This window comes from Limulus polyphemus, unplaced genomic scaffold (genome assembly GCF_000517525.1).
Source record: "Limulus polyphemus unplaced genomic scaffold, Limulus_polyphemus-2.1.2 Scaffold980, whole genome shotgun sequence".
NCBI lineage: Eukaryota > Metazoa > Arthropoda > Merostomata > Xiphosura > Limulidae > Limulus > Limulus polyphemus.
The window spans coordinates 279,017-290,390 of NW_013666590.1; the positions used below are offsets into that span (position 1 = coordinate 279,017).

General features: G+C 33.0%; 1 protein-coding gene across 1 annotated transcript in view; it reads left to right on the top strand.

Annotated features, from left to right (window-relative positions):
• The first annotated feature begins 2,224 nt into the window (after positions 1-2,224).
• Positions 2,225-11,374, top strand: part of LOC106461527 — a 66,013-nt gene continuing 56,863 nt past the window's right edge. The window contains exon 1 of the mRNA XM_013921360.2: positions 2,225-2,426. The gene's annotated coding sequence lies outside the window, so the exon portion shown is untranslated. The remainder of the gene's footprint in view (positions 2,427-11,374) is intronic.

The following is an 11,374-nucleotide window of genomic DNA, read 5'->3' on the forward strand; positions in this document are numbered from 1 at the left end:
TTTGTTTTGCAAGATCATTATTCTTATTCAAATTAACTATCTCGTTCCTTTTATGTGAGTTATTATATGTGCTTTCAGATATCAATAGGGGCTGGTCAAAAGAATATCAAAAAAATCAACTGCTGATTAAAAATAATAACTCAAAGACATCTGAAGTGTTTATATACTCCTTTATTTTACTATTTTCTTGGTTATTGTGTGTTTCTATACTCCTTTATTTTACTATTTTCTCCGTTATTGTGTGTTTATATTGTTACGACAGCGGAAGTCACGTGACACTAGTAACACGTGATGATATTCTCGAATGATCATGAATTGTCCTGGCAACTGTAGTCGGTTTCAGGCGCCCTCTTTTTTAGTATATAAGCCCGGCAAATAAAGCGAGGAGAGAATTGCACAGATAGAGAGATTGAAGATACAGATAATCAAATAAAGGAGTATATAAACACACAATAACCGAGAAAATAGTGAAATAAAGGAGTATATTGTTGCGTATCTGGTCGTTTATTAATTTCCGGTATAAATTCTTTCCGAGGAACTTCAGCGATACAAGTCCTTTCTTAAATAAAACTAGTTTATACTTTCTCAATACAACTTTGTAATACACAGAATTTCCACAGTCACTTTAACTTAACTGCTTTTATAAAAACACGCTATAATTCACAGGGATTCACACACTTTACTTACGGCTTGACTCCACTATTTTCTTTGTTATTGTGTGTTTATATACTCCTTTATTTCACTATTTTCTTTGTTATTGTGTGTTTATATACCTCTGTATTTTACTATTTTCTTTGTTATTGTGTGTTTATATACTCCTTTATTTCACTATTTTCTTTGTTATTGTGTGTTTATATACTCCTTTATTTCACTATTTTCTTTGTTATTGTGTGTTTATATACTTCTGTATTTTACTATTTTCTTTGTTATTGTGTGTTTATATACTCTTTTATTTCTCTATTTTCTTTGTTATTGTGTGTTTATATACTTCTGTATTTTACTTCTTTCACGGTTATGAAGTGTTTATATACTCCTTTTTACTATTTTCTCGGTTATTTTGTGTTTATATACTCCTTTTTTACTATTTTCTCGGTTATTTTGTGTTTATATACTCCTTTTTTACTATTTTCTCGGTTATTTTGTGTTTATATACTCCTTTTTTACTATTTTCTCGGTTATTGTGTGCTTATATACTCCTTTTTTACTATTTTCTCGGTTATTGTGTGCTTATATACTCCTTTTTTACTATTTTCTCGGTTATTGTGTGTTTATATACTCATTTTTTACTATTTTCTCGGTTACTGTAATCATAGTTAGTAAAATCTTAAGTGCGTCGTTGCTTTTTAAAAAAAAACATAAACCAGATATTTTAGTTTTAGTCTCTGAATTCCACGATCTGACAAAAAAACTAGAAATACGATAACTCTGAGAACTAAATTCAACCTATTCTCTACACCTGTGACAGAAAGTTTGTGCACTGCTCTCGTGTTTCATATTAAAACTATCAAGTTGGCGTAGAACCAGACAACGCACCCAAGGCCACAGTATAGCGTGGTGAATTACACTGTTACGATATACTTTTAAAACTAATCTAAAATGTGGTAACCAGATGCAGTCATGTCGTAGTTGGACGTTTAGACCAAAAGGTTTTTAGCTATCATGTTTGAAGTCGTTTGAAACATGTTTAAAGAAGAAGACAGATAAGTGTCCTGTTGAAACATGCATTATGTTATCCAAAATAAAATTACTTTGTTTGTCAGTTTACTATTAAAGTCATTTGAAACGAGAGTAATTAGATTCAGATAAAAAAAAACTTACAGACTAATAATTCATCTATATATTATGATCTATTTAAACACAATTAGCCAAGTTTTCTTTATCGGAAGAACACTATCTGAAAATCTGTTTTTCTTTTTCACCAGCTTCTAAGTGATTCTTATTATTTGATCAGTTTTTTAACTTATTAGAAGTATATCGCGCTTTCTGTTTGATTAAGTCTTTAAAACTTAACTTATCTTCAGTTTCTCTTCACTGATTGTAAGTGGGTTAAAATATTCTCGGCAATTGTCTTCTCTACATAACCAGTACATACAACTATCATACATTAGAACTATATCCACAGAGGAAGTCGCAGCCAGTGTAACTGCTATTCATATGTAACCTACTCTGCAACCCACTCCCGACCCCCACCGATACGTTGCAGGTTACAACCTAGCTAGAGGGAATACGGGGAGTCCTCTACCTGGCGCGTCTCGCTTCGGGGCTTAACGACCAGAGTTGAGCCAGAACTCCACGTTAACCAGGGCCATTCATTCCCCGACCGTTTGTTGTGTTGGTATGTGTTTATGTGGTGGCTTTGATTCTAATGTTAAAATATCTTGTGAAACGTCCTGGATAATAAAGGAAGTTCTACCAGCTGCTTGAAGGTAGGCCGAACTTACACTCTTGGTGTGGTTTCACAATAAATTTAAGTTTTAACTGCTACTAATCTCACAATAAAAATATTAAAATATATTTATGTCTTAGTACTGGTTTTGAAAACAAGTTTCAGTTAACTAGATAAACGATTCTCTGTTAAATTCAATTCTCTATCTTATAATATAAATACAGAACAAAACATGTAAGTAACCAGGAACGAAAAGCAGTAGTATAGAGGCTGCGATCAAGTTAAAGAGTCGTCCGATCCAACATACCCTAGTAGTTAACTTGACAGACTATGGATCCTCGAGTAAATGGCTCGGGTCCCGTTGCCGCAGAATCGAATTCTGTCGTTCGGAGCTATGTGTGCTCTATAAAAGTGACTCACTTTTCAATTATAAGCTCTTGATATAGATAGAAACTTAACTGTTGACAATGGTACTAGTCAAATAAGTAACGTTATATATAAATGTCGTTCTACATTGGCTGACAATGGTACTAGTCAAATAAGTAACGTTATATATAAATGTCGTTCTTCATTGGCTGACAATGATACTAGTCAAATAAGTAACGTTATATATAAATGTCGTTCTTCATTGGCTGACAATGATACTAGTCAAATAAGTAACGTTATATATAAATGTCGTTCTACATTGGCTGACAATGGTACTAATCAAATAAATAACATTATGTCGAAATGTCGTACTACATTGGCTGACAATGGTACTAATCAAATAAGTAACGTTATATATAAATGTCGTTGTACATTGGCTGACAATGATACTAGTCAAATAAGTAACGCTATATCTAAATGTCGTTCTACATTGGCTGACAATGATACTAGTCAAATAAGTAACGTTATATCTAAATGTCGTTCTACATTGGCTGACAATGGTACTAGTCAAATAAGTAACGCTATATCTAAATGTTGTTCTACATTGGCTGACAATGGTACTAGTCACATAAGTAATGTTATATCTAAATGCCGTTCTACATTGGCTGACAATGGTACTAATCAAATAAGTAGCGCTATATCTAAATGTCGTTCTACATTGGCTGACAATGGTACTAGTCAAATAAGTAGCGCTATATCTAAATGTCGTTCTACATTGGCTGACAATGGTACTAATCAAATAAGTAACGTTATATATAAATGTCGTTCTACATTGGCTGACAATGATACTAGTCAAATAAGTAGCGCTATATCTAAATGTAGTTCTACATTGGCTGACAATGGTACTAATCAAATAAGTAGCGCTATATCTAAATGTAGTTCTACATTGGCTGACAATGGTACTAATCAAATAAGTAGCGCTATATCTAAATGTCGTTCTACATTGGCTGACAATGGTACTAGTCAAATAAGTAACGCTATATCTAAATGTCGTTCTACATTGTTTTGATTATTACTTATTTTAATTTGTTTTTATTTTCGATATAAGCAGTCGCTAATAATATTGTAATTTTGAGTTACAAATTAGCTGATGATAGACGTGGTCAAGGAGGTTATAACTATGACCGTTAATTGGTCAAATTAATCATTAGGCCTGGGTTTGTCTACAATTCTATAATACCAGTATAATTGAGATCTCTAAAAACACTTGTGCTCTATACCTAAGGTTTTCACAAAGTGAGAGAATGGTTGTATAAGAAAGTAAGAATAATTCAACAAGCTGTCAGATAGTTTACTTTTCATAGACTACTTCTCTCTGTTACTAGAATGAACGACGTTTCGTCTTCTATACTGAGATGACTTGAAGAAGGCATCATTATAGAAGCCGAAACGTCATCTCACTCCATAAACAGACTGGAGCAGTCCATTAAAACCAAAACGTTACAATCTGTACTCTACCTAAAATACCCTTCAAACAATAAGCTTTGAGATGTTTTAGTATTGTCGAAAGCTGTGCAGCTAAAGCAAGAGTAAGCCTAACGTCACCGCAACTTTGTGATTTGTTAACATCTTCTTACTAAAGAATATAAGGAAACGTAAACTGTGAATCACAATCTTGTACTATAATAGTTTTACCGATGACACAGTAAATTACTAATAAATTGATTTGTTAACATCTTCTTACTAATGAAACGTAAACTGTGAATCACAATCTTGTACTATAATATTTTTACCGGTGATACAGTAAATTGATTTGTTAACATCTTCTTGCTAAGAAGTATAAGGAAACGTAAACTGTGAATCACAATCTTGTGCTATAATATTTTTACCGGTGACACAGTAAATTAATAATAAATTGATTTTTTTAACATCTTCTTAGTAAAAAGTATAAGGAAACGAAAACTGTGAATCACACACAATCTTTTGCTATAATATTTTTACCGGTGACACAGTAAATTAATAGTAAATTGCTTTGTTAAACATCTTCTTAGTAAAAAGTGTAAGGAAACGAAAACTGTAAATCACACACAATCTTGTACTATAATATTTTTACAGTTTAAACTCAAGAAAAATTGAATCATCCAGCTTAACATGATATGAATTTGTCATTGACAATAAAAATAAAATCAGTGCAAAGTTACCCAAACTGGCTTCAGTAAACCTAGTCGTAAGATTGAGGTCAGATGTAGGCTGGTTGCGAGATCTTTCGACAGATACCCTGTTTCCCGTGGACCTATAAACATATTTAAGTTTATTTAATGCTTTCGATGATCTTCAATAGGCCTTCGACAGCATCATCCTAGGATCCATGGTCCGCGTCCCGTTGCCGCAAAATCTCTCCCCGTACTTTGGAGTCATAGCTACACTATAAAAGTTATAGTCAGATCCCACTATTCAATTAGTTGACAAAGAATTGACGGTGCCTCCTCTTTACTAACTGTCTTTGCTATAGTCTAGCAGTCCAAGCAAGATTCGGGTCGGCTAGCGCTGAAAGGTTTGTGTAAATTTTCTAAACACCTGAACAAGCAAAGTCTTAGTCTAAAATGCCATTTAGAAATAAAGTTATAACAATTTATTAAAGTAGTTTATTAACAATTTCTGGTTAAATAGATGCATGTGGTGGATGGTAAACTCTACAAGTGCTCAAATAAATAATTTTATAATACAAATGTGTCCACCTTTCGGTGTGTCTTGCTCGGCGACCCGCAGTTAGTGTGAGGACCTCATTCAGATATTTGGATATCATTTATGTTTTGTTTTCTTGTACATCACTCAGTTTTACAACAAATACCTTTTTTTTTACTGATAGTCTATGGACTGGATATTTTCTATCAAAAGCTCTCCGTACTTTCAGCTGTCAATTGGTTGTCTTTTCTCTGGTCGACAATTCTAAATTAAGGAAAGCTACGCCTGAACCTTGCGATCTTTGATTTAGCCATTCAGTCCATATGTCGCAGCTAGAATCTCGGTATTGACCGTTAACTTTATTCCAATATGATACTTTAGATCAAAAAGAGTGATAAAACATTATTATAAGGTCTACATATATTTCAATTCTTAAATTTCACAAAATTTATAATGATACTATTAGTATTCTGACAAATACCAAAGATCATCCAGACAGTTAGAACTAATTTGGATAAAGTATGAGTTTGAACAGAGAGAATAAATACAAGGTTTTGTAATGAATAATTATAGTAGATTAACAATGTTATAAAGCACTTGATTTTCAACAAGCCAGAAATGGGTATTCAACCAAAACCACACGATTGACGATTCAACGATCCTTTTTGTCATACTTAATATTAGCAAAACACATTCCAGTTTGTGAACCTCTGGAAAAGTAACCATAAACATTTTATTGAACTCAGACCATGTTTACTACGTCATGTTTCTACATTTTTATGTATGTTAATCACATTTTATTGAAATCAGACCATGTTTACTACGTCATGTTTCTACATTTTTATGTATGTTAATCACATTTTATTGAAATCAGCCCATGTTTACTACGTCATGTTTCTACATTTTATGTATGTTAATCACATTTAATTGAAATCAGACCATGTTAACTACGCCATGTTTCTACATTTTTATGTATGTTAATCACATTTTATTGAAATCAGACCATGTTTACTACGTCATGTTTCTACATTTTTATTAACATACATAAAAATGTAGAAACATGACGTAGGTAACATGGTCTGATTTCAATAAAATGTGATTAACATACATAAAAATCTAGAAACATGACGTAGTTAACATGGTCTGATTTCAATAAAATGTGATTAACATACATAAAAATCTAGAAACATGGCGTAGTTAACATGGTCTGATTTCAATTAAATGTGATTAACATACTTCACATTTTATTGAAATCAGACCATGTTTACTACGTCATGTTTCTACATTTTTATGTATGTTAATCACATTTTCTTGAATTCAGACCATGTTTACTACGTCATGTTTCTACATTTTTATGTATCTTAGTCACAGAACGCTCTGTCATGTGCTTCTAGCTTTTCCTTCACACACAATGTTTTATAACATAGAAAGTGGACAAAGGGTGTCGACGAAAGTAACAAACATACACTTCACTTATTCATTAAGAAAAACCATAGAACATTTTTGGATGTAAATTATAGTTAATTTTTGACAGTTATCGACATCCTAACTGTCCTAGAATTCGTTGTTGTTGTTTTTAAATTTTTCATGCCATGACCTTAAAACTATAAAGATTAGTTTTATTTCCATTTTGAAAATGAATTAAGGTCATGCTAAGAATAATGTGCTACAAGATATCGGTAGTCTCTGCGACGTATTTACGACTTAAAAGACACTTTATGCGAAACATGAGCTAAATGGAGCCAGAACTACTGCCCAGAAGGTGGTCAACAACACACAGCTACTCTTAATTAACCGAATAACCTGATTGACGTTCCCTTTTATAACTCACGGTTAATGTGTAGAACGAGTTCAGCCAAATATGGAGGCTTGAGCCTTAGAACTTCTGACCTCAGAAAGATAACACCAGATCACACCTGACTACAACTTATGATTTGAAAAACTATTTAGAGGCACAGTTTTTAATTCTTAACGAACAAAAATTGGAAGTTTTCCCTAGTATTCTTTTTTCTATTAGAAAATTATAAAATGCCCACAATTCCATTAAATTTTTCACTTGCTCCATTTTTTAAATTGATCACATTAGTTATTAATATAACTTACTATTAGACTGAAACTCCGTATATGCATATCTAAGAATTAACCACACTATATAGTATGGGACTCGAGTTCTTGTCACAGAAAAGGAGACTAGTAGCGCATATGTTATGTTGAACACCAGCTTCTGTGTTATAGTGCAGTTTCTTTGTCTAAATACTAAACCAAGTATGTCATAGAACTTTGTATTTATATTTGAACTGAATTTGTATAATAACAATGAGCTTTATTTCCACCTGGTCTGGTATATTCTATAATTGGTAAACTAAGGACACAAACTGCCTTGATTCCTAGCAATGCAGTAGATGGTTGTGTTGCGTAGTAGTCATCAGACCAGAACAACTAATGTAGAAGGTGTGTCAGACGCTGTAGCATCCGATGAGCACTTGCTGAAGAAACAGGGTCATGCGCTTAACGTACATTAGGCTATGGGCCTTAAGGTTGGCCTTGAGACTAGGACTGACCTGATCCTGGCATTGAATCAGGTCAGGCGAAGTTTTGCACAACACGTGCATCGAAACGTATGAGTGAGATAATAGGCTGTAGAAAAACTGCCCCTAAAGTAGTCTTAAGTTCTGGTATTTATATAAGTATGGAGTAAAGTATAGACCTTCCATCTGTAATGGTGTACTTTATACGATATTTAAAAATATATTTCTTAAATCTTTTATAGGAGGGTACTATATTGCGGAGAAGGGCCACATATCTCTGCCTATTGCTGAATCTTTACACAAAAAATAGACTAGACACAGGTTTTCAACTACTCATAATCCTTGTTAAACAAGGTTAATAGAGAAACAGAGATCATTTTATTTGTACTCCTTCACCAGTGAGAGTTAAAAGTAAAGAGTCTATATCACAATGTAGTCTAAGTCTAGTAGGGAGTGTATTTTATCACAATGTAGTATCTAAGTCAAGCAGAGAGTGTATGTTATCACAATGTAATCTCTAACTCAAACAGAGAGTGTGTTTTATCATGAGGTTAACCTTTGTCATAAAGTTTTGTTCTAACAGCACTACGTTTCAGGTTTGTTTTGTTATTGATTGAAAAGTGCTCAAGTAATAAAAAAATATCTCTCTCTTAGAAAAATACTCTCAAAAATCAACATGAAAATAAATAAATCCACACCATCAGTAGACTTTTATGGTTCAAAATAACGTAATTCTGCATTGCTTTACACAAACGTGAATTCACGAGATGTCGCTGCACAATACTACACCAACATATAACAATAGTAGTTTATTCAAACATGGATGATGTTGAGCACGTTTATTTATCATGGGACCACAATGAATATAGTAAATAACATCAAATCTTTTAGATCGAGCTCTTAAAATTGTTAACACACTGTTATATCATTAATCTTCAAGAGATGTCACGCACAATGTAAAAGCTAGCTTATATTACCACAAACTTATTCTAGCATTGAATTAAATTACTTTTTATGGTGGTACGATAAAAATTTAGTATACTGTCAAAGTTGGACTGAAGAGAACACGTGAAAGTATTGAAACTTGTGTCCGTATTAACTTGTATTCCTTGATAGTGGATCTTAATTTTATTTCATATTACATTACATGGTATTGTGTATTTACCAACTAATGCAGTATCTTATTTAAAACTGACGTTTTAAATAAATTTTTTGCATGTGATCACAGATACGTTGACTTCAACTACGATACCCTAGTTATCATTTCTCGAGATAGTTTCAAACACTCTGGTTTCCTAACTTTGAAGCCTAATACAACATAAAGGGCTTCATAAAGCTCTCCACCCCCCTTTTTTATGCAAGAACATTTATGCTCTTCTTTTGAGAAACTGTATTTTGACCAAGCAACTATTGAAAGGGAAAACTTTATTCAGAAATTTGACGATGACTTAACTTGAGATTGATTTGTTGAGCACTTGGAAGACAAAGCTACTACAGTAGATATATATTTTCTACAATTATGTTGACAGTGCAACCAGTTGTATACTCTTTCTCCTGCGAAATAAATCTTTGGACTGCCACAGTTCTGTTGCTTCATAAACAATTCATGTAAATAGTGTTGGCAAAAAGACTTTGTGTGTTAAACTACAGCTGACTTAATAACTTTTAGTAATAAGCCAAATATTTGTTTCCATCAGTTGAAATGTTAATATAACATTCTTTTTACTGCAAATTTATTCTGAGGCAGTAAAGAGTGAAGGTAAAATTCTTAAGGGATTATATTAATGTATTATCACACATTTGTTTCTTAAATATTTTAAAGTAATGTTAACCATTTATGCACAACGTTGCATAAATTGTAGAGGCCTTATAGGGCCCATGATTTTGTTGATTGTAGAGGCCTTATAGGGCCCATGATTTTGTTGATTGTAGAGGCCTTATAGGGCCCATGATTTTGTTGATTGTAGAGGCCTTATAGGGCCCATGATTTTGTTGATTGTAGAGGCCTTATAGGGCCCATGATTTTGTTGATTGTAGATGGTTTATAGGGCCCATGATTTTGTTGATTGTAGATGCTTTATAGGGCCCATTATTTTGTTGATTGCAGAGGCCTTTTAATGACATATAATGACACACAAAACATTAAAAAAATACCATCAAAACTTCAATTTTCCCACTAACTACTACTGTACTTTATTATGTATATATTGCTTTGAAATGAGTAATTTCATCGAATTGTTGAGTTAGGTACTTACACTGCTTATGAGGGTAAACTATAGTATGTGTTTTAAATTCTAGTCCAATAACGAAGAGCGATTCCTTACATTTCTGTTAACAAGTTTGATAGGTCTAAAGTAAACAACAACACTTAGATCAGCTGTTGAAGCTGCTAACATTAGATCAGTTGTTGGAACTGCTAACATTAGATCAGCTGTTGGAGCTGATAACATTAGATCAGCTGTCTGAGCTGCTAACATTAGTCTCTGGTGCAGCTGTGCAGTTCTTTAACCTATATTTATAACAGACATCCGAAGGTTGTTGGTACCTCTTTCGTGTTTATTAAACATTTTATTCTGCCTTATATTATTTGTTAAAACTTTGCGTGTATCCAGCATCTGAAAATAAAGTTGAGATTACTAATCAGTTCTGTATATTTTCACCTTTAAATGTCAAATGGTAAGTTTTTAAAGTTGAGTTGTGAATGAAAAATGGGAGCCATTCAACTGGACGTAAATATTTCAAATGCTACTAAAATTGATTTCTGATCAGAGCAAGCTACATACCAAGATCAAAACAGAAATCAACACGGTAATGAGTATAGCTAATTACATAAGTTTTTCTCACATTCTTGATTATAAAGATTAGTGTTCATTGATTTATCAGTTGGGTACCTCGTTTTTATACACAAAGAACAATTTAACAGTAAAGATAAAAAGGTTAGGTCTTTCTCAGCTCCTTTACTCTTGATGATCAAAATTATCTTTTATTAAATTTTTCATAAGTTATGTGCCTTTAGGCTCAACCAATGTCAAGTCACTTTACCAAACAAGTACCTATCTTATTCTCGACCAATGTCAAGTCACCTTACCAAACAAGTACCTACTTTAGGTTCGACCAATGTCAAGTCCCCTTACCAAACAAGTACCTATTTTAGATTCGACCAATGTCAAGTCCCGTTACCAAACAAGTACCTATTTTAGGTTCGACCAATGTCAAGTCCCGTTACCAAACAAGTACCTATTTTAGGCTCAACCAATGTCAAGTCCCGTTTACCAAACAAGTACCTATCTTATTCTCGACCAATGTCAAGTCACCTTACCAAACAAGTACCTACTTTAGGCTCAACCAATGTCAAGTCCCGTTACCAAACAAGTACCTATCTTATTCTCGACCAATGTCAAGTCACCTT